General features: G+C 38.7%; 1 protein-coding gene across 2 annotated transcripts in view; it reads left to right on the forward strand.

The window, feature by feature from the left end:
- Nucleotides 1-25,361, forward strand: part of UNC13C (unc-13 homolog C) — a 701,690-nt gene that overhangs the window by 46,753 nt on the left and 629,576 nt on the right. The window lies entirely within an intron of this gene.

Consider the following 25,361-nt stretch of genomic DNA (forward strand, 5'->3'; position numbering starts at 1 on the left):
TTTAGAGCATGTTCTGTGTTTACTTGGGTGAGAGTTTGCTTGCAATGACTTTTCATGCTTCCTCTGAGGAGCATTTTATTTTACTCAGACAGCTCTCCTAAGAAGTTGGGCTTGATTTAAAATAAAAGAATATGTTAAATGGGTCATATTGGAATGAGCCCAAACTTAACCCAACACATTGTGGATCAGATTTCTCTGCTCAATGTAGGCACAAACCGCATTTTACATCAACTAACTTTGTGGCATTGGTTGTCAAAGAAAAGGTGAGTGAAATCAAAGGTTAAGCCAACAGCTTGGCGTCTATTTCTTGGTTCCATTAAGTTTACAGGGATGGAGAGAAAGTTGTAGTTAATCTTAAAAAATATGAAAAGATCGACTATGAGACATAGTCACTCATTTTCCTATCCATTCAACAATTTAGGGGTTGCCCATAGGAAAAGTTGTGTCTGCACAGGCTACCATAGGTCAGTCCCATGGAAGACCATGGACTCCCTTACAACCTACTGGCACAGTCAGGGAGAGCATTAGAACCAAGGCCCTAGGTCATGCCTGAGTGGTCACAAGCTATTCTTAGAGAAGAGATCAGTAAGGGGATAGAGTTGAGTAGTTACCTCGTTAAGAATAAAGTCCCTTCTCCACCATGGAAATGAGAAGAGTACCTTAACAAGTTTAATTGCTTTCTTGTGGGAACAACTTTGGATTACATACTTTTGGAAAGTGATAGTTATATGTAAATGTAAGTGTTTGTTTAGTTTTTATTTCTCAACCCAACTTCCTCTGTACTTACTCCAGTCCCTTACCATTTATTTTAGTTGCATGCTAATTACTTACATTTTTGGGATAGTCCTTCACAATCTCAATTTAAGTGAATTGCATATTATTATTATATTCCCTGATCATGGGATTGTTATCATTAACTAAGCTATTACTCTACATAATACTTCATAAAGGTATATATGACCAAATGTTACTTGCTGTTATCAAATAACATAATAATATCTGCAGCCAGTAGCTGGTTATGGCTTCTCTGTCTTGACCAAAGCTGTGATCAAACTCCTCGAAACTAGCCATTTTCTGGTTGATGTGAGTAGACTATTGAATAATCAGAAATCTTTACTGCTAAACTATCTGAATTTCTAAGACAACTGAAATAACTAGGGTTTGCCACTCTAAAAATCTGTCTTTATAAAACAACACAGTTTATGTAATTTATTTAGGAATGATATAAGTCAAAGGGATCTTGAATGCACTGGCTGTTGTGATATTTTGTGTTTTTGTTTCTCTTTTTGCAGGGGTGGGTAGTTCTCCACTATATTTAAAACTGATTTAAGAGTGAAAAGTAGTCAAATGTTATGCAAATGTAATTCATATGGTAATAATATCTATCTTATCTTAGAGTGATTTTTGAGAGTCAGATGTCCTTGTTACTGAAATTTATTTCCTATTTCTTGGGATACAGGCTAGCAGTTTGACATTGTATTTTATTTGCTGTTGATTCAAAGAAGTTTACTCAAAGGCAAATGAAGACTAAGAAGTGCATGAGCATGTGTGTGTGTGTGTGGGGGGGGCGGGGGTTGTGTATATCTGTTGTGACATAATAGAGAAATGTTTTAATGCCAAAAAAAAGTTAATGTAGTTGCTTGAAATATTAGGCAATATCATAAATAGGACAAGATGATACATTTCAGAAAAATGGATCTTCTTCAACTTTTAAAAATTCCAAATGAGCAACCCTCTGCAAAGCAGATTGTTACTGATGGTGACCCTTCAACCAGCTAAAATCCTAGTCATCCAGTGGTACTCAACTTTGGAATACACATGTGCTCTTGGTTATCTACAACCACCTGGTTAAGAATGAAAACACAGCTAAAACAGTCCTGTGCCATTCATCTGACATATGAGGCCTGGCTATAGAGGACTCACACCCTTCCATCTTCTTGGAGCTTAGCTTCTTCTTATCCTGTGAGCCAACTGTGAATGGAATCTGTTGGATATCAATTGTCCTAGAGGAAATCAGCACACACAATTTTAAGATGGTCTCTGGTTGCTGAAAGGTACCAGATTGCCTACCTAGGAAGCTGCGGTAGCCTAGATTTTAAAGGCTATCTCTGTTCGCCTTGGCAGCAGTCAGGCAGTTTTCCCCATCCTGTGCCACCCATATGCCTCTGAAGGAAGGACAGCCAAAGAAGGACATTTTCCGGGCCCCTTTCCTGCTCAGAGCATCCCAAAGAGGTGCCAGTTGTCATGATGGTTTCTGTGCCCATGGCCATCTGCTTACTGGGATTTGGGCAGATGCCAACATATTTTTTCTCTCCATGGCTACATAGTTATCATTAGGTAGCAGTGCTATCTTTTCTCCATAAGTAACCTTAGCCAGATTGGAGTGCAGAGCTCTTGCTGTCAAACTGTGGGATGCTGTCTCCCTGACACAGCTTTATGGAATTATAAGCTCACACATTTGAATTATTTATTTCAACTGTTGTCTTCAGGATCCAGAGGATCAGAAAACTCAGATGTTTATAGATGTGGATATTTGGTGATAATGTTTCAGAGAACCTTCACCTTGAACAGCATTCCAGTAGGAAGAGACCTTAGAGTGTGTGTAGCCAGAAGCTTCCCCATGAGGTCAAATTCTTCCAGTGTTGCTGGCCCTTGCTGAGTTGGCACCATTTGTGGAGCTGTCTTGATTCCTACACCATGATGGTGACTCTCTGATCCCCCACTGTCAGCCTTGCACCACCTATCAACTGGAATTAACTATTTATTGTCTCCTCAAAATTCCCATATACTTGCCTCTTCTCACACTGACTCTCATATTTATGTGCATTTCTCATTTTCTATTCCAGAATAATCTAGAGGCAAGTTGTGTTTTTTTATCCTTTAACTTGTACTGTGCCTAGACTAGTGTTTTATACCCATAGAGCATTGAGTTAAAAGGTGTTGGATAAATGCCTGAATCAAGAGAGGCGGGATACTAACTAAAACAAAACACAAACTTTAAAGTCAAATCCACATTCAAACTGTGGCTTTTAATTGCTAAGACTATGACTTTATCTCCTGAGAGCTCAGAAGAGACATAAAAGCTTATTACTCAGAATTACTACATATTATGCACTTTCCAGGCTGTTTACCTGTTTTTCATTCTTTTACTTCTTGTAACACCTCTATCAATTTAACTTTATTATTATTATTATCCCATTTTACAGGTGAGGAAGCAGATGCTGAAAACTTACCTAGCTTAATCTCATTCAGCTAGTAAGTGGTGGATCAAGAATTACATGGATTATTATTCTGGCTATTTAGTGCAGCAATATGCTTATTCACTTCAAAGGCTGTTTTTATTCAAGTTTTAAGTTGGAAAAACTGATAAAAGATGAAGAACAGAATCAGCCACTAGGTTTAGTTCAACTCAGAGATATTCATGAGAAACCAGTATGAATATGAAAGGCACTAACCTTCTGGGACTCCCAGGTTATGATGTGAAATAGTTCATTATCAGTCTTTCTACTTCAAATCATTGGTTCATTTTATAAATCAAGATTTGTAGAGTGCAATAAGTACTGTACTAAAACAGCTGCTTGAAGGATGTTGTATTTGCAGTCTGATACACTTTACATGAAATTAGAACCTAAAGTCAGTTGGAAGTATTAATAATTTTCCTAGCAGAAGAACAAAAATCTTGTTCTGAAAAAGACTGTGTTATTGGAAATTAGCATACTTCCTAGTTTTTACATCATGGTATATATTTTGTTTTCTGAATGGTTATAAGACTGTCCAAATATTTTGACTTCCAAGTAAGGATATAAAATTGAAAGTATTAAAATTTCCTAAGGTATATACTTTGTTAGACTAGTGGTTCCCAATCTGGCTGGTTGTTAGAATCATCTGGAAAGCCTTTGTAGTAGTTGTTCCTGGGATGTTGTTTTAAAATGACCAATTGTTAGCATATTTTCACAGATCATTGTGACTTGGTGGTCCTACAACGGTGCCAGGCATATGCATTTAAAATTACATGAGTTACTGATGTAATATATGTCCTTTAATAAAACAACAGCAACAACCACATACACAATTAAAAACATAATAAAACAAAATCTAAAGTGAAAAGTAAAATAGCTCACCTGTGGACAGTGCAGGTCAGGAGGATGGAGTCTGGCTATTCACATGCTCCCTTGATGGTTCTGAGGAATGTGATCAACAGAGCACATTTGAAGAGCACTTCTAAAAGCTATGTAGCAACTATACCTGCCCACATGGCATTCTTAATTTCCCCCTTTTTTAACTTGAAAGAGATAAAATCAGTCTAAGGAAAAATATTAATGATTTTTCTTTTTTTCTTTTTTTTTTTTTTTTTTTTGAGACGAATTCTCACTCTGTTGCCCAGACAAGAGTGCAGTGGCATGATCTTGGCTCACTGCAACCTCCGCCTCCTGAGTTCAAGCACTTCTCCTGCCTCAGCCTCCCGAGTAGCTGGGACTACAGGCACCCGCCACCACACTCAGCTAATTTTTTTGTGTGTGTATTTTTTTTATTAGAGATGGAGTGTCACCATATTAGCCAGACTGGTCTAAATTGCTGACCTCAGTGATCCACCTGCCTCGGCCTCCCAAAGTGTTGGGATTACAAGCGTGAACCACCACACCCGGCTGATTTTTCTTAACTTAAAAACAAAAGATGCTTTGTCAACCTTCCAGAGTTAAGTAGATTATTACATTTTGTGGAAAGGCTTTAGTAATATCTACATATGAAAATAGAAGAACAATAGATGTATTCCTTAAAAGGTATGTATAAATTGAAAATTTTAGAAATCATGAATATCAAAAATCCTAGGGGATTTTCGTGTAGAAACCATTCAGTGCATAATTATGCCTACATATAAATTCCTATCATTCCACATTTTGTTTCTGTAACTTAGAGGATTTTTTTTTTTTTTTGGCAAATCTTCCTTCAAGCATAGCAATATTGGTAATAGTAGAAGGCAACTTATTTGCAAAATATTCCATAAAAAGGCAGTGCATAACAATAACCTTTTGTCTAATATTTTTTGCTTCTAATACACTAGAATTATCTATAATGTAAAATGGTTCTCTTGTTTTTTTAATTGACATCATTTTATTTGACAATAACTTTTTTTATAATTATACTTTAAGTTCTAGGGTACCTGTGCACAACATGCAGGTTTGTTACATATGTATACATGGGCTATGTTGGTGTGCTGCACCCATTAACTCGTCATTTATATTAGGTATATCTTCTAATGCTGTGCCTCCCCCCTCCCCCTTCCCCACAATAGGCCCCAGTGTTGATGTTCCCTTTTCTGTGTCCAAGTGACCTCATTGTTCAATTCCCACCTATGAGTGAGAACATGTGGTGTTTGGTTTTCTATTCTTACGATAGTTTGCTGAGAATGATGGTTTTCAGCTGCATCCATGTCCCTACAAAGGACATGAACTCATCCTTTTTTATGGCTGCATAGTATTCCATGGTGTGTATGTGCCACATTTTCTTAATCCAGTCTGTCACTGATGGACATTTGGGTTGATTCCAAGTCTTTGCTATTGTGAATAGTGCCGCAATAAACATACGTGTGCATGTGTCTTTATAGCAGCATGATTTATAATCCTTTGGGTATATACCCAGTAATGGGATGGCTGGGTCAAATCGTATTTCTAGTTCTAGATCCTTGAGGAATCACCACACTGTTTTCCACAATGGTTGAATTAGTTTACAGTCCCACCAACAGTGTAAAAGTGTTCCTATTTCTCCACATCCTCTCCAGCACATGTTGTTTCCTGACTTTTTAACGATTGCCATTCTAACTGGTGTGAGATGGTATCTCATTGTGGTTTTGATCTGCATTTCTCTGATGGCGAGTGATGATGAGCATCTCTTCATGTGTCTGTTGCCTGTATAAATGTCGTCTTTTCAGAAGTGTCTGTTCATATACCTTGCCCACTTTTTGATGGGGTCGTTTGTTTTTTTCTTATAAATTTGTTTGAGTTCTTTGTAGGTTCTGGATATTCGCCCTCTGTCAGATGAGTAGATTGCAAGAATTTTCTCCCATTCTGTAGGTTGCCTGTTCACTTGGATGGTAGCTTCGTTTGCTGTGCAGAAGCTCTTTAGTTTAATTAGATCCCATTTGTCAATTCTGACTTTTGTTGCCATTGCTTTTGGTGTTTTAGACATAAAGTCCTTGCCCATGCCTATGTCCTGAATGGTATTACCTAGGTTTTCTTCTAGGGTTTTTATGGTTTTAGGTATAACATTTAAGTCTCTAATCCATCTTGAATTAATTTTCATACAAGGAGTAAGGAAAGATCCAGTTTTAGTTTTCTACTTATGGCTAGCCAGTTTTCCCAGCACCATTTATTAAATAGGGAATCCTTTCCCCATTTCTTGTTTCTCTCAGGTTTGTCAAAGATCAGATGGCTGTAGATGTGTGGTATTATTTCTGAGGGTTCTGTTCTGTTCCATTGGTCTATATCTCTGTTTTGGTACCAGTACCATGCTATTTTGGTTACTGTAGCCTTGTAGTGTAGTTTGAAGTCAGGTAGCGTGATGCTTCCAGCTGTATTCTTTTGACTTAGGATTGTCTTAGCAATGTGGGCTCTTTTTTGGTTCCATATGAACTTTAAAGTAGTTTTTTCCAATTCTGTGAAGAAACTCATTGGTAGCTTAATGAGGATGGCATTGAATCTATCAATTACCTTGGGCAGTATGGCCATTTTCACAATATTGATTCTTCGTATCCATGAGCATAGTATGTTCTTCCATTTGTTTGTGTCCTCTTTTGTTTCACTAAGCAGTGGTTTGTAGTTCTCCTTGAAGAGGTCCTTCATATCCCTTGTAAGTTAGATTCCTAGGTATTTTATTTTCTTTGAAGCAATTGTGAATGGAAGTTCATTCATGATTTGGCTCTCTGTCTGTTATTGGTGTATAAGAATGCTAATGACTTTTGCACATTGATTTTGTATCCTGAGACTTTGCTGAAGTTGCTTATCAGCTTAAGAAGATTTTGGGCTGAGTTGATGGGGTTTTCTAAATATACAATCATGTCATCTGCAAACAGGGACAATTTGACTTCTTCTTTTCCTAGTTGAATACCCTTGATTTCTTTCTCTTGCCTGATTGCCCTAGCCAGAACTTCCAACACTATATTGAATGGGAGTGGTAAGAGAGGGCATTCCTGTTTTGTGCCAGTTTTCAAAGGGAATGCTTCTAGTTTTTGCCCATTCAGTATGATATTGGCTGTGGGTTTGTCATAAATAGCTCTTATTATTTTGAGATAAGTTCCATCAATACCAAATTTATTGACAGTTTTTAGCATGAAGGGCTGTTGAATTTTGTCAAAGGCCTTTTCTGCATCTATTGAGATAATCATGTGGTTTTTGTCTTTGGTTCTGTTTATATGCTGGAATACGTTTATTGATTTGTGTATGTTGAACCAGTCTTGCATCCCAGGAATGAAGCCCACTTGTACATGATGGATAAGCTTTTTGATGTGCTGCTGGATTCAGTTTGCCAGTATTTTATTGAGGATTTTGGCATCGATGTTCATCAGGGATATTGGTCTAAAATTCTCTTTTTTTGTTGTGTCTCTGCCAGGCTTTGGTATCAGGATGATGTTGGCCTCATAAAATGAGTTAGGGAGGATTCCCTCTTTTTCTATTGATTGGAATAGTTTCAGAAGGAATGGTATCAACTCCTCCTTGTACCTCTGGTAGAATTCGGCTGTGAATCCGTCTGGTCCTGGACTTTTTTTTGGTTGATAGGCTATTAAGTATTGCCTCAATTTCAGAGCCTGTTATTGGTCTATTCAGGGATTCAATTTCTTCCTGGTTTAGTCTTGGGAGAGTGTATATGTCCAAGAATTTATCCCATTCTTCTAGGTTTTCTAGTTTATTTGCGTAGAGGTGTTTATTGTATTCTCTGATGGTAGTTTGTATTTCTGTGGGGTTGGTGATGATATCCCCTTTATCATTTTTTAATGCATCTATGTGATTCTTCTCTCCTTTCTTCTTTATTAGTCTTGCTAGTGGTCTATCCACCAGCTCCTGGATTCACTGATTTTTTTGGAGGGTTTTTTGTGTCTCTATCTCCTTCAGTTCTGCTCTGATCTTAGTTATTTCTTGCCTTCTGCTAGCTTTTGAATGTGTTTGCTCTTGCTTCTCTAGTTCTTTTAATTCTGACATTAGGGTGTCAGTTTAGATCTTTCCTGCTTTCTCTTGTGGGCATTTAGTGCTATAAATTTCCCTCTACACACTGCTTTAAATGTGCCCCAGAGATTCTGATATGTTGTATCTTTGTTGTCATTGGTTTCAAGAACATCTTTATTTCTGCCTTCATTTCTTTATGTACCCAGTAGTCATTCAGGAGCAGGTTGTTCAGTTTCCATGTAATTGAGCGGTTTTGATTGAGTTTCTTAGTCCTGAGTTCTAGTTTGATTGCACTGTGGTCTGAGAGACAGTTTGTTATAATTTCTGTTGTTTTACATTTGCTGAGGAGTGCTTTACTTCCAGCTATGTGGTCAATTTTGGAAAAAGTGTGATGTGGTGCTGAGAAGAATCTATATTCTGTTGACTTGGGGTGGAGAGTTCTGTAGATGTCTATTAGGTCTGCTTGGTGCAGAGATGAGTTCAATTCCTGGATATCCTTGTTAACTTTCTGTCTCGTTGATCATGTCTAATGTTGACAGTGGGGTGTTACAGTCTCCCATTATAATTGTATGGGAGTCTAAGTCTCTTCGTAAGTCTCTAAGGACTCGCTTTATGAATCTGGGTGCTCCTGTATTGGGTGCATATATATTTAGGATAGTTAGCTCTTCTTACTGTATTGATCTCTTTACCATTATGTAATGACCTTCTTTGTCTCTTTTGATCTTTGATAGTTTAAAGTCTGTTTTATCAGAGACTAGGATTGCAACCCCTGCCTTTTTTTGTTTTCCATTTGCTTGGTAGATCTTCCTCCATCCCTTTATTTTGAGCCTATGTATGTCTCTGCATGTGAGATGGGTCTCCTGAATACAGCAAACTGATGGATCTTAACTCTTTATCCAATTTGCCAGTCTGTGTCTTTTAATTGAACCATTTATATTTAGGGATTAATATTCTTATGTGTGAACTTGATCCTGTCATTATGATATTAGCTAGTTATTTTGCTCGTTAGTTGAAGCAGTTTCTTCCTAGCATCGATGGTCTTTACATTTTGGCATGTTTTTGCAATAGTTGGTACCGGTTGTTCCTTTCGGTGTTTAGTGCTTCCTTCAGGATCTCTTGTAGGGCAGGCCTGGTGATGACAAAATCTCTAAGCATTTGCTTGTCTGGAAAGGATTTTATTTCTCCTTCACTTATGAAACTTAGTTTGGCTGGATATGAAATTCTGGCTTGAAAATTCTTTTCTTTAAGAATGTTGAATATTGGCCCTCACTCTCTTCTGGCTTGGAGAGTTTCTGCCAAGAGATCTGCTGTTAGTCTGATGGGCTTCCCTTTGTGGGTGACCCGACCTTTCTCTCTGGCTGCCCTTAACATTTTTTCCTTCATTTCAACTTTGGTGAATCTGACAATTATGTGTCTTGGAGTTGCTCTTCTGGAGGAGTATCTTTGTGGCATTCTCTGTATTTCCTGAATTTGAATGTTGGCCTGCCTTTCTAGGTTGGGGAAATTCTCCTAGGATAATATCCTACAGAGTGTTTTCCAACTTGGTTCCATTTTCCCCATCACTTTCAGGCACCCCAATCAGACGTAGATTTGGTCTTTTCACAGAATCCCATGTTTCTTGGAGGTTTTGTTCATTTCTTTTTACTCTTTTTTCCTCTGAAATTCTCTTCTTGCTTCATTTCATTCATTTGATCTTCAATCACTGATACTCTTTCTTCCAGTTGATCGAGTCGGTTACTGAAACTTGTGCATTTGTCATGTAGTTCTCCTGTCATGGTTTTCATCTCTATCAGTTTGTTTATGGATTTTTCTGCATTGGTTATTCTAGTTATCCATTCTTCCATTCTTTTTTCAAGGTTTTTAGTTTCTTTGCGCTGGGTACTGTAGTTCCTCCTTTAGCTCTGAGAAGTTTGATCATCTGAAGCCTTCTTCTCTTAGCTCATTGTCCGTCCAGCTTTCTTCCATTGCTGGCAATGAGCTGCGTTCCTTTGGAGGGGGAGATGTGCTCTGATTTTTTGAATTTCCAGCTTTTCTGCACTGCTTTTTTCCCATCTTTGTGGTTTTATCTGCCTTTGGTCTTTGATGATGGTGGCATACTGATGGGGTGTTAGTGTGGGGGTCCTTTCTGTTTGTTAGTTTTCCTTCTAACAGTCAGGACCCTCAGCTGTAGGTCTGTTGGAGTTTGCTTGAGGTCCACTCCTGACCCTGTTTGCCTGGGTATCAGCAGCAGAGGCTGCAGAAGATAGAATATTGCTGAACAGCTAGTGTTGCTGTCTGATTCTCGCTCTGGAAGCTTCGTCTTGGAGGTGTACCCAGTCGTGTGAGGTGTGAGGTGTCAGTCTGCACCTAGAGGGGGATGTCTCCCAGTTAGGCTACTCAGGGGCCAGGGACCCACTTGAACAGGCAGTTTGTCCATTCTCAGATCTTAACCTCTGTGCTGGGAGAACCACTGCTCTCTTCAAAGCTGTCAGACAGGGACATTTACATCTGCAGAGGTTTCTGCTGCTTTTTGTTTAGCTATGCCCTGTCCCCAGAGGTGGAGTCTACAGAGGCAGGCAGGTCTCCTTGAGCTGCAGTGGGCTCCACCCAGTTCAAGCTTCCTGGAGACTTTGTTTACCTACTAAAGCCTCAGCAATTGGGGCGCCCCTCCCCCAGCCTCAGCTGCTGCCTTGTAGTTAGATCTCAGACTGCTGTGCTAGCAGTGAGGGAGGCTCCGTGGGCATGGGACCCTCTGGGCCAGGCACGGTATATAATCTCCTGGTGTGCCGTTTGCTAAGACCCTTGGTAAAGGGCAGTATTAGGGTGGGAGTTACCTGATTTTCCCAGTGATGTGTGTCTCAGTTTCCCTTGGCTAGGAAAAGGAATTCCCTTCCTCCTTGAGCTTCCCAGCTGAGGCTGATGCCTCACCTTGCTTTTGTTCTCACTGGTTGGGCTGCACCCACTGACCAGCACCAACTGTCAGTGAGATGTCACCCCAGTGAGATGAACCCGGTACCTCAGTTGGAAATGCAGAAATCACCCATCTTCTGTGTCACTCACGCTGGGAGCTGGAGCCTGGAGCTGTTCCTATTTGGCCATCTTCCTGCTGAATCGACAATAACATTTTTAATTGACAATAACATTTGTGTATATTTATGGGGCGTGTAATGTAATGTTTTGAGTTACGTATACATTGCAGAAAGATTCAAACAAGCTAATTAACATATCCATCACCTTGTGACATATCATTTTTTTCCAGTAAGAACGTGATAAATCTATTCTTTCAGTAATTTTGAAATATACAGTGTTATTATTGACTGTGGTTACCATACCGTGCAGTGGATCACTAACGTTTATTCCTCCAGTCTAGCTCAAACTTTTTACCCTTTGATCAACATCTCCTCTTTTCCCACCTGACTCCCTACCCCCACCCTTGCCTCAGGTAATCACCTTTCTAAAATCTGTTTCTCTGAGATTGACTTTGTTAGATTCCACATAAAATTGTGATTATACAGTACTTTTCTTCCTGTGCCTGACTTATTTCATTTAGCATAGTGTCCTTCAGTTATATCCATGTTGTCACAATTACGGACTCCTTTCTTATTAAAGATTGTGTAGTGTTCCATTATGTGTACATCTACTTTTTTATCCATTCATCCACTGGTGGACACTTAAGTTGCTTCATATCTTGGCTGTTGAGAATATTGCTGAAGTAAACATGGAAGTGCAGCTATCTCTTTGAAATATCAGTCTCAATTCCTTTGGATATACAGCCCTGAGATGCATGATGACATTTCAGTTGATGATGGACTGCATATATGACAGTCTGCATATATGATGGTGGTCCCAAAATATTATGATACTGTATTTTTACTGTACCTTTTCTATGTTTGAATATGTTTAGATACATAAACATTTACCAGTGTGTTACAGTTGTCTACAGTAATCACTATAGTAACATGCTCTATGTGTTAAATTGTAAATGTTTGTGTATCTAAACATATCTAGCAGCAATAGGCTATACCATATAGTCTAGGTGTATAGTAGGTGATAACATTTACGTTTGTGTAGGGTACAGTCTAGGATGTTCAAGCAATGACAAAATCACCTAATGAATCATTTCTCAGAACATATCCCTGTTGTTAAGCAACATGTGACTGAATATGAAGAAGTGGGATTGCTAGATTATATTTTCTAGTAATTATATATTTAGTTTTTTAAGGAACCTCCGTAGTATTTTCTGAAATGGCTGTGCTAATGTACATTCCTACCAACAATGTACAAGAATTTCCTTTTCTCTACATCCTCACACCCACTTGTTATTAATCATCTTTTTGTAACAGGTGTGAGGTGACATGACGCTGTAGTTTTTTGGCTTTTTAATTCTTTTCTTTTCTTTTCTTTTCTTTTCTTTCTTTTCTTTCTTTTCTTTCTCTCTCTCTTTCTTTCTTTCTTTCTTTCTTTCTTTCTTTCTTTCTTTCTTTCTTTCTTTCTTTCTCTCTCTCTCTCTCTCTCTCTCTCTCTCTCTCTTTCTTTCTTTCTTTTCTTCCTTTCTTTTTTTTTTTTTTTTTGCGACAGAGTCTCTGTCACCCAGGCTAGAGTACCTTGATGATCATGGCTCACTGCAGCCTCAAACTTCAGGGATCAAGTGATTCTCCTGCCTCAGCTTCCAGAGTAGCTGGGATTACAAGCAAAAGCCATCCCAGTCCAGCCTCTTTGTGGTGTTAATTTGCATTTTCCTGAGATACTGAGCATTGTTTGATATATCTTCCATTTACATCTATCCTTTTGATAAACGTCTGCTCAGGTTCTTTGCCTATTTTAAAACCAGGTTACTTATTTTCTTGCTATCGACTTGTTTGGTTTCCTTATATATTTTGGATTTTAGCCCCTTATCAAATATATGGTTTGCAAATAATATTTTCTTCCAATGCATGGATTGTCTCATCTTTCTGTAGATTGTTTCCTTCGCTATGCAGAAGCTTTTTACTTCGATGTAATTCCATTTTTACTTTTGCTTTTACTGTCTGTGCTTTTGGAGTGAAAGGAGACCTGTAAGGAGTGAAGTGGTCAAGGGCCCCTAGAAGCAGTAGAGAACCAGCTAGGGACATTACTTCTTGCTAGAGATAAAGGCTAAAAGGTCCAATAGTAAAATTCATCTAGGAGGCAAGACTAGAAACCAAAGAATACAAGTGTTTGCAAATTGGTTCAGAGGGGAGAAAGATAATATATATCAGGAGATTAGTCCCAACTGGAGCCAAAGTGTTTAAGTGTATTCTGGTGTGAAATGGAACTAAGAGAAAGGGAAATAAATCAATATCAGACTCAGTTCTAGGCATTTTAACTTTATACTTGTCATCAGAGCTTTGGGAAGAAAGTACTGTTAGCCTCGTCTTACAAATGAGATGACTGAGTCTCAGAGGAGCAAAACAAGGGAGGCCCAACATCATATAGCGAATTAAGGGTGTTGGTTGACTCCTGTTGTGCCTTGCCCAGAATCCAAAGTCTGATGCTCTTTCCCTGACATCCTGTTGCTAATGCAGGCCAGTCTTGCCATGAAAGATTATGGCTTATGTTTTTAAGCATCTGTGTAAGTTGTACATTTAAAGTCAGCCAATTTTGTGTTAGCAAATGTAGTTATATACTGATCTTTCTTAATAAAAGGTGAGTGATAATCATTTGTGCTAAGAGATAGTATCATATTTTTAGGAAGTTTTGTAAGTCTGGAGAGGGGATGCTAGTCACTTGAAAATATTTTATTGGGGTGAAGAAGTTAGGTGTCAATAAGATTAGTTTTTGAGAATTAAAAAATTTTATAGAAGGTAAGAAATTCAAAAGGCTATACAAAGACCCATGAACAGGAATAACAAAAATGTTACAGAGTCCATAAACGCTGTTAAATTATATTATCACTATTAAATGGCTTCCAAACTATAAGACTGGAATACCTGCCTTTGTAGGAATCTAAGGGCATGGTGTGTCTTTGGAGGAAAATATTAACTGACAATGAAAGATGGGAAGTTCCAGGTTGTACTAGGAATGTTGTTGCAAAGTGTACAATACAAACCAGCATATCTCAGAGATTCAAGAAATGATGTTATGTCAAAACTTCAGATGAATGGGTTTTTTTTTTTTTTTTTTTTTTGCTTGTTTCTGCTCATGTTATCATTCATGTTATTCCTTCAGGCTCAAACACAGACATATTTTATAGAAATTATAAATCAGTTTTGAGATTGCTGTGTGGATATAAGATAAACTCTGAACTCTGGTGTAAGATAGCAAAGGGTAGCCTAATCAATTATGATGAATTAGGTGAGAATGGGGTAGATGGAATAGGTATAGCCAGTGGGGCAACTTAGGCTCTGCCATAAAACTCAGGAGCAAGGGAGGAGAGGGAGTCCAGTGCAGCAGAGAAAAACCTGCCACCTGGAAAGTATGCCTCAGACCACAGAGGATGGCTTCCAAAGCATTTAGGACTCTAACTCTGGATATCACTTGGATAGGCTCTCAACATCCCAGAATGAGAACTATTAAGAGAAATACGAATCCTAGGAGGGATTAAGGTACTAGGGAGGTTATCAAGAGAATTACCTAGTTACCTAAACTAAGACCCAAGGTGAGAAATGAGTATCTGAAACAGGTAAAATCCTTATTGTTCAGAATGTGTCCAAGGACTGAGCCCAATTTGCAAGCAGAATGTTTTGATGCTGAGTCCAAGGGAGATGGACTCAAATAGAACTGTTTCCTGCACTAAAGATAGGAGCTTAGGTTGCCTCCATAGGCTGTAAAACTGGACAGAGCTAAATGCATTGATTGACTTCTACACCATGGCTCATTTCAGCCTATTGTATGCTTCTGTTAAAAAAATATGCTATGGAGGCTGGGTGCGGTGGCTCATGCCTGTAATCCCAGCACTTTGGAAGGCCGAGGTGGGCAGATCATGAGGTCAGGAGATCGAGACCATTCTGGCTAACACGGTGAAACCCTGTCTCTAAAAACACAAAAAATTATCCGGGTGTGGTCGCGGACGCCTGTAGTCCCAGCTACTCGGGAGGCTGAGGCAGGAGCATGGTGTGAACTCGGGAGGCAGAGCTTGCAGTGAGCCAAGATCATGCCACTGCACTCCAGCCTGGGAGTCAGAACGAAACTCCGTCTAAAAAATATATATATATATATATATATATATATATATATATATATATATATATATATATGTATGTGTGTGTCTGCGCTATGGAATCTTGTTAACCACTTCATTCATCAGATTTGACTTACTGACTCTCAGCTACTTCCAAATATTACATAAACCATCTGAAGATAAAAGTGATTAATAATTGGCAAACAACTGTGAAATAAGAAGAAATGATCCTTAGGCAATGCCAAAAGTTCCCAAGATACATTGAGCAATGTCACTTTATTTAGAGTAAGTGTATCTCTCCCTCAGCCCTCCAACCGTCTTCACTGCCCCTCAACATATCCTTTATTTTCTCTCTAACTCAACCATGATGACTTCAAAAGGGATGTCGTTTATTTTGGAGTATGACATTTGTTCTGTGTGTATGTGTTTCATAGAGCATTGGCACACACAAACACATACTTTCATGAGTGTTCTTAAGAACCCTAGAAGGTATGTAGCTTAATAATGGGTAACATTTATTAATTCCTTTCTTATGATACTATTCTAAATACTTTACAGTGTATTAAATCATATCCTCACAATAACCCTATGAAATGGGTATTATTTTTGACCCCTTTTTATGGGTGTAAAACAGAAATACTGTAACTTATCTAAGAGGAGGGGGAAGAAATCCAGTATTTGTACTTTGGCGTTTCTCTTCCAGATTCTGTGTGCGTAAGCATTACCGCACACAGCCTAGTTTAGGATTCCAGAAATTAAGTGTCGGTGTTCAACTGTATGAGATGGAGAAACTGAGGTGGTAAATATTGATTTACCCGACAGCACCAATTTGTCAGTAGAACCGCAATCACAAGCTATTTTCCCAAATCATAAGCCAGCACTCAAACGATGAGACCATTCTCCCATCTTACATGATACTATTACAGGCAACGTGATTATCCAGGTGTCATTTCTGTATAACTTGTGATAAAATAAATTGTTGACTGCATATAATAGTGGCAAGAAGAAGTGACAGCTTGAATATAATCTTCTTATTTCCCAGAGATGTAGGTTAAGCTTCCTCTGCCCTTTTAATGCCTTTTCTGATGTCTTCCACAAGACAGTGTCTTGTGGAAAGCCCGTGGTTTTAGATTTACATTTCTGTTCTTTAGTGATTACAGTTAAGGCACACATACTCGTGCTCTTATACACATATATAAAACGATAATTTACTTAATGTTTAAAAAAGCATTTTACTATCTGAGAGAAATGAATAGGAAATTCTCGAGTTGATCAACATGCCCTTTGCATTTTCTAGAAACATAATGCAAATGGAGTATTTTAAAAAGTTATCTATCATATATATTGAATCCTCATAAAACATTAATGGAGTAGACTATGACCGAAGTCCCCAAGTCTCTAGCCCCTAAAGATAATTACCGGTCATTAATGTAGGTTGTAAATGCAGCATATGATGAGATCAGGTAACAGGCCCAGGATTTCTGAATCCTCCTCTGGTATTCTTTGCACAATAACATGCTCTTAGCTACTTGTGCATGTTTATGCTTCTTCTAGAAGTTAGAACACCTGGCCTATAATACAAACTTTGGGACTGCTTCAAGGGTATTTCTCTACTGACTGCTAAAGTTAGTGGTTCTCAGGTTGCATTAAAATCATCTGGAGTCATTTATTAAAGACATAGATTCCTTCATCCAATCTCCAGTTGATTTTGCTGTAGGGTGACCCACAGATCACATTAAGAAATGCGTAATAGTTAATAATTAATATCTCATCCCAAGTCCTCTTTTCACTCCTTTTTGAGTGATGTGATTAGTTCCATTGGCTACAGTTATCATCTGTATCCCGATGATCCCAAATCAGTGTTTTTGGACTAATTATCCTCTCTCAAACCTAGACTGTTATGTATATTTATTCTTTCAGTCATTAATTCATGCATTGGTTCATTTATTCTTCAATAAATCTTTAATTTCCTGGCTTGGCATCTGGGATATAGTAATGACAAATCATATTTGGTCTTTGTCATCACTGAAGTGGGTGAGAGGAATTTAATTTTAAAAATTGCACAAATATGTTGTTTCCAACTTTGATAATGGCTGTAGATGCAAATACAAAATGTTAAGAGAGCACATTACAGTTTAGAGGTCAGAGAAGGCTTCCCTAAGGAAAGGGTATTTGATCTGAGATTTGAAGAATGAATAATTGGGCCAGGCTAAGAGAAAGGAAAATATCCCCTCAGGCAGAGGAAATAGCATGAGCCACGTTCTATAGGCAGGAAATGGTATGATGTATTTGAGGAATTGAAAACAAACAAACAACAACAACAACAACAACAAAAAGGTAAAGGGTGTAAGACAAATCTGGTGCAACAATCAGAGGCCACCTTTTCTGTGTCTTTTGAATCTTTCGGAGATTTTATGTTTACTCCTAGACACTATGGAAAGCCATGGGAGAGGAGTAAGATAATGAGTTGTAGGAGTTATGTCAAACGAGATATCCTGCTGAACTCTCCTCTTTTGTTCTGTTTTTGAGACAGAGTCTCGCTCTGTCACCCAGGGTGTAGTGCAGTGGCAGGATCTCAGCTCACTGCAACCTCCACCCCCTGAATTCAAGTGATTTTCCTGCCTCAGCCTCCTAAGTAGCTGTGATTACAGGCATGTGCCACCATACCTGGCTAATTTTTGTATTTTTCAGTACAGATGGGGTTTTACCATGTTGGCCAGGCTAGACTCGAACTCCTGACCTCAAATGATCTGCCTGCCTCCACCTTCCCAAGTGCTGGGATTACAGGCGTGAGCCACAGTGCCTGGCCTCTCCCTGGGTTTTCTGTCTCAATAAATGGTACCACCATCCTCTGCTCAAGGCAGGGTTGTCCTCCTTGGCAGCTTATTTGCCATACTGTAGTGAACATTTGCACATTTGCTTTTTATTTGGCTGTTCAGCATCTGAATTCCTTTCTTATTGGTATCTCCTAGTAGGTAAGCCCTTAGACGGAAGTAGTGCTCTGTGTTTTACTACAAAGCTGAAGGGGCTGGAAGCGCCTTCTCCCCACCCCTATCAGCCATGCCTTGAGCACATGTCAAACTCGGCTAACTGGAAATGCCTGCCCAGAACTGTGAATTGGGAGGAAGTGGTAGCAGATGGGGATAATTAGATGTTGTACATTAGCACTGTACATAGACTAATAAATCCAGGTTAGTAGTTGCAGCTGCCCATGGTTTAGGTACCAATAGTAGTGAACTTACTGTAGTGAGTGTTGGCTGGGATCTATGTCATCTTGACTCCTATATCTCAAGTTAAGTTTTTCAGACTTTCAGTTGATTTCATAATGTACACAATGAATTATTTTTTCCTTTTATTAGCAAAAGTGAATTTTCCTATGTGGGGTACACTCATCACCTCAAATTCAGTCATTGAATAAGGCTAGGCAATTTTGCCTTCTGATTGTCTCTCAATCACAGTTGAAATTCTAATTCTCCATTGCCTCTTTGCTAGTTCTAGAAACCACCATGTCTATTGCTAGAGATGGAAAGACGGACAAGAATGGATCATTGCTGTAGCCTCGTAACTAGTCTCCGTCTCTGTCTTGCCCCATCCCTGTTCTGCCACAAATCCATCTCTATGTCTTGCCCCATCCCTGCTCTGCCACGAATCCATCACGTCTCAGCATCCAGTGATACATATAAATTGGCAAAACTAAAAATGTCTTTGTATAACTTTTAGACTACGGGCAAAACAATAGCATGTCCATAGTGCTGAAAAGTCCTGTTTTCGTGCTGCCTCCCTCATCTCCTGGGAGGCAAGTGGTATGCCTGGTACCCTTGGCATTTTCCCCAGTGCCCACTAGTGGTCAACCGATGACTCAGTCAAGCATAGTGGCTAAGACCCTGGCCTCCAGAATCAGCCTATAAGTCTTTTTTTTTTTTTTTTGAGACGGAGTCTTGCTCTGTCGCCCAGGCTGGAGTGCAGTGGCGCGATCTCGGCTCACTGCAAGCTGGGTTCACACCATTCTCCTGCCTCAGCCTCCTGAGTAGCTGGGACTACAGGCGCCTGTAGCCTACAAGTCTTATGAGCTTGGGCAAGTTGTTTAACCTCACTGTGGCTCCATTTCCTCGCTTAAAATGTGGTGATAAATACATAAAAGATAAATTTTCAGCCAAACCAGTAACCAGTGAGTAATCAGTAGGGAGGCAACCTGCCTAAAAAGCACAGACTTCTTTTGATTTTAAACTATTTATGAGAAATATTAATCAGAAGTCAAATGCTACAATTACCTTCCTATACATTTCTTAACCATCCAGAATGCATTTTGGGAATTGATTGTGATTATTTTGGGGGTTTGAATTCTTGAAAGGCTCTGGGCACAGACAACTTGGTGAATCTGGGCTCAGTATTAATAGCTTCAGTTATTGATGTTTTCATGAAACACAAAAAAATGTGCATCTGCTTGTACTCTTTGGCTTTTTCACTGTGTTGCCTTGGGGCAATTTCAACATAGGGAACTAAATAAGTCAATCAACATTTATTGAGTGCTAGTAGTGTGATGAACTCAAGATTAGGGCTGCAGGGAGAAAGCACATGATACAAAAACATGGGCTCCTTCCTCGATACCATTATGGTCTGGTTCGAGTCAATTCACAATTATTTCTTGAGCTGACTGTTGTGAGAGGCTTTGTAGCTGATACTCATATATTATCATTCAATTGTTTATTGAAAATATTTATTCGCACCTACTGAATGTATACTGTGAATGACATCATGGTTATAAGTAGAAGAGAAGGCACAGAAAAATAAATAACTGGATAATTAATGACATTACAATTAAAATATTATTACCTATTATTAGTAGTAATAAGCAAGAAAGTAAAACAATGCCCTAAAATGGCACTTATGCAGCCAAACTGACAGAGGTGAGCATTTTGCATGCGTTTTCCCACTTCAGCCTTCACACAGCTTCAGAAGGTGCGGCAGATGTCCCTGGGACCCTGTGGGGCCCTACTCAGCCTTGCTTTGATTTCAGCTGCAGCTCTGGTGGACCAGAGCGTATACTCATGCTCAGCTTCATCTTTCACTCAAGTGAACACCTTCATCTTTTCAGATCTCTGCCTCAGTCTTTTCTGATGTTAAGTGATTCCACTCAGCAATCTTCAGCCAGTAAAGGACAGCAGATCCAGGATAAATGCTGCAGCTTTCCACCCTTTGGGAGGGCAATTCAGGGCACCACACTGAACCCAAGTCTGGAGATCTTAGCTGAGTCAAGCCTGTATTGTCAGCAGCAGCGGCAGCTTCAGTCATTCATCCTTATTAGGCTTTTTCTCCACCTCTACCTCATTCTCCCTGCCCCACTTCCTGCTTCCGGGGACCACCTTCCAAACTACCCACCCCCAAGTCCATGTCCCAGGCTCTACTTTGGCAAGACCGAAATTCAGACCTGAGGTCATGACTATTAATATCCTCATTCTGCTCCTCAGGTGACAGATCCATAGACCATTAAGCTGAATGTTTCTTACTTAGTTAACGGCCCTTAAGCAGAGCCAGTATTCAAATACCTGCCCCTGCTGTTAGTTGTTATATAACTTCCTGTGAACAATATAGAAGTAACTGTGAAAAAGGTCTAACTAATTGCAGTCCAGGTGTGAGAGGACTTAGAGATAATCTCAGACCGTAAGGTCAATCGGGTTAGAAATTATTGTTAGTGATAGCAGTAAGTAAGCAAAAACTTCTGTATGAATGTTGAAAACTATCACAGCAAAATTATGTAGATGTAAACATGGCTTCCATCATCCTCTTCTTACCCCCATCTTTATTTGTATTGCTATAACAAAATATCTGAGACAGGTATAATTTATAAAGAATATAAATTTATTTTTTCACAGTTCCACATGTTGGGAAGTTTAAGTCCTGGTTCAGTTTTCCAGGGAGGGCTGCTCTCTGCTTCTAAGATGGTGCCTTGAATGCTGCATCTTTCAGAAAGAAAAAACACTGTGTCCTCAGGTGGCAGAAGCAGGAAGTGCAAAAAGGGATGAACTATATTTATTAAGCCCTTTTATAAGAGCACAAAATCCCATTCGTGAGAACAGAGTCCTCATGATTTGATTACTACCTTCTAATACTGTTGCATTGGGAATTAAGTTTCAGCATGAATCGAATCTGAGAGGACGAAAACATTCACACCTCTTCTTCCAGTCACACACCCAATCTCTTAGGCCTGCAATGCTGTGTCTCCCAATTATCAAGTATCTGGTAGCTGGCTGGTCTTTGCTTCATCATCCCTCGTCCTTCGTTTCATTGCTTTGTAGAATGAGTGATATTTAATGTAATTGATTTTCAGTTGATAAGCCACATTTCTTGGAGATGTTTGCATTTTATATCTTTTCTATTATCAAATGGAAGCATTCCTGCTGATAAAGATATTTAGGCATTGGAAATTCAGTAGGGTACCATTTTTGGATAGCAAAGCATGTCTAGATATTCTGAAATAACATCATTTTAGCAACTGAACACACATCGGGTTGGGCTTGAAGGAATCATCTTTGGACAATTTGAAGTTTCTACATTTTGACAGGAAGTTATTACTGATAGAGGGACATGGAAAGAACCAGAATATTCGTTGTACCAAATAGCTAGGAAGATGCACAAGTGTATGTGTTTGCCTGTGTGCATGTATGTGCATGCACAGTGACTTACCTGTGCAGGTAACTGAGCAAATGGCTTTCATTGATGCCTTTTATAAATACTATAGAAATAAGGATCAAATATTAATACAACAAAGCTTTGATCTGGCTGCATAAAATTAAGCATAATTATAGTCAAGTATGTTATCTGTTTAACATGGTCATGTTATTATCAAAACAAATTATGCAAAATAAATTATGGCATATCATTCATGAACTTTATAAATTTTGCTTGTTACAACATCTAATTTTTCCACAGTGTTTGATCTTTATGGTCTGCTGCTTAGGTAAATCACTTTTCTTACTGCAATGTAAATAGCTATTGGAAGTATCAATTAGAAGGATTTTCTTGTCTTATGGCAAAGGCATGAGTCTACATGTCTTAAAGACTGAGGATGATTATAGAATGAGGAAATATATCTACTTTGCAGTTCAGGGTCAGATGACTGCTTTTTCCTGAGAGGTATTACTCAGTTACAAATGTACTCATTTATTACAGTCATTTGATTCTATTGGTAGCTTTGCTTTCTCTGGCATTGTTCATTTTTAGTATGAATGATTTAGAAAGAAAAGCAGTTTGTGTGGAAGGAAGTGATTTTCATGTCATGGTACATCATATCAGGTTGATAGGAAAACACTCCTTTGATTACAAGGCCGGATAAATGTGAGAGATGCCTGGACAGGCCTAGAAGCCCAGTCATCAGGGAAACTTTTCCTACCTTCCTGGGTGCCTTCATTGTGTTGATGAGTGATTGCTCAGGTTTGAAATGCAGGTAACTAGTAGAGAGTTGTTTATTTTGTCATAATCCGTTTAGCACAAGGTATCCAATTTTTGAAAAACTCTCTCTTTTAAGATGCAACAGTAGACAACAAAGGAAGATATGTGTATATATTGTGACATTTCTTAGAACTCCAGGTTTTTTAGGCTGGAAAGGGCTTTCTAAATCATTTAGGCCAATCCTGTCACTTAAAAGCTGAAATAATAAGAGCCTAAAGGTTAAATATTTTGTCCAAGATCATACAAATTATTGCACTAGAGGATTTCTTAGAAACTGGTTCTCCTCATGTGGTCCCCTGTAGAAGTAATAACAGGAAGCTGCTATTAAAATAGGTGCTCCTTTAAATGAACTAATGGCATTTGCAGCAGTCTGGATGGGATTGGAGACTATTGTGAAGTTGCTCAGGAATGGAAAACCAAACATATGTCCTCACTCACTAAGTGTGAGGTAATCTATGAGGATGCAGAGGCATAAGAATGATACAATGGACTTTGGGGAGTAAGGGGGAAGGGGTGGGAAGGGGGTGAGAGATAAAAGACTACAAATTGAGTTCCGTGTATAGTGCTTGGGTGACAGGTGCACCAAAATCTCAAAAATCACCACTAAAGAACTTAGTCATGTAATGAAATACCACCTGATCCCTAAAAACCTATGGAAATAGAAAAAAATTTTAAAGATATTCCTTTAATAATGGCATAGATGTAATTAACAATGAGACTTATTGCCTCAGAACCCACCTCCTAGTTTATAGAAAAAAGCCACAAATAAAAAATACAGAATGTACTTCTAGTTACCAATATTAGAATAAAAATCTGAAAATGCAAAACATAAAATGTTAAAACATTTTGGAAGAGGTTAGAGAAACATTATTACTTTGGATATACCTTAATTCCTATTTTTTTTATTAAGTGACAAGAAAAAATTCTTTGGATTATTTTGCTAACTTTATCTTATTGTCATGGGATTTTTGAACTGGAATCTGTCTTGAAGATCATTGAGAACAGCTGTTCTCAAGCCTGGATGCATGCTAGCATCACTTGGGTGAAATTCTATATACAAAGGTTCCGTGAACCACAAACCCAAGCATTCTGATTCAGTGGGCCCGAAGAAGGACCTGGGAATATGTATTGTGAATAGAATCACCTAAAGTTTTGGAGACTGGCCAGGTTGGAGAAACCTCAATCGAATTCAATCCTCTTGTTTTACAGATGAGAAAAGTCAAAACCCAGAGATACTATGTACCTGGGTAATTTTTAAATGTTAGGACAGCACATGATATGGTGAGAGAGGGATCTGGCACCCCTGAGGAAATTGATCCAAGCTCAAAAGGCTCTCACTCTGAACTTCTTAAGCATGGGAGATCTGTATGTCCTTTCACTCTTCATTTCTGTGGGCTAGGAGAATTATCCAAAGGCAATGAGCTCTCTAATATGATCCTCTGCTGCATACAGTGGAGTTTCATCACAGGGTCATAGAATTTAGTCCAACTTTGCTGGCAAAGTGAAAGGGAAAAGGAGATACAGATAATAATTTAAATAGTGCTAGTGATTTCTCTGGTCAATCCATACAGTGAGCTTTTGTCCCAGAATGGACTTCCCTGGCTTGCTCCCTGTCCCAGGAGGCTGATCCCTGTGTGTTGGATCACCCAGCCTTCTTTGCCAGCAGGCTTGTAGTCAAGTTGCAGGTCAACTAGCAGAAGGGAAAGGTCAGAGTATCTTTGCTCACTCCCTGTTTTGGTGCCTCAGCTCTAGTTGTATGTGTGTGTTTACCATTTACTGCTGTAAGCCACTGAAGCAGCTTGTGTCCGGCACCGAGCACGCGATTTCCTCCTTTCGTCTTAGGTGTTAGGCGTGACAATCGTTTTCTTGTGTACCTAGTAGTAGTCTCTCTCTCTCTGGGGCCTTACCATCTCTTTTTGTTCCCTTACCTTAGCTTATACCTCTGTAATTTGTCCTTTTGTTAAAGAAACTTATTTGAACGATTGGTATTAATTCTGTTTTCTTCAGGCACCTAGGTTAATACAAGATGGGAAATATAATTGTTTTTCTCAATAATTCTAAAATTTTGAGTTTCCTTAAAATGTCTCTATCTCCTTGAACTGAAAAAGATTAATATTTAAGAATACAATGATGTGAAATTCTTCGTATATTTACTTGGTTTGCATGGTACATTGCTGTACATTTTATAATTTTGCATACATATTGCTGTAGAGATTTGTTTATATAAAACTATACACAATGTACTTTGTGAACTGTTTAAGATGTTTTCAAAGATAATTTTGACGACATGATCTTTACTCCTTAGACACTGACTTCAGAACCTCCTCAGTGGTTGCAGTTAAGTTCATTTTGTTTTACTGTATCTATCACAAAAGATTTTAAACCTGGGAGGGAGACTACGAAGTAAGAAACCGGCGTAGAAATAACCCAGTTTATCTAATCCTTTTAAGCTACATTTTGCTGTGGCCTAGGAATCTGAAACTCTTCTTCCAATGACCACTTCAAAATGCTCCCCAGAAGAGGATAAACTAGTACATCCGCTTCCACGGATAATTTGGCAATATTTAGCAAAGTTTTAAATTAACATACCCTTCTTCCGTTTTTTTTTTTTTTTTTTAATGAATGACTCTTCAGATATA

The sequence above is a fragment of the Rhinopithecus roxellana genome, chromosome 5 (genome assembly GCF_007565055.1).
Source record: "Rhinopithecus roxellana isolate Shanxi Qingling chromosome 5, ASM756505v1, whole genome shotgun sequence".
In the NCBI taxonomy this organism is placed as follows: Eukaryota; Metazoa; Chordata; class Mammalia; order Primates; family Cercopithecidae; genus Rhinopithecus; species Rhinopithecus roxellana.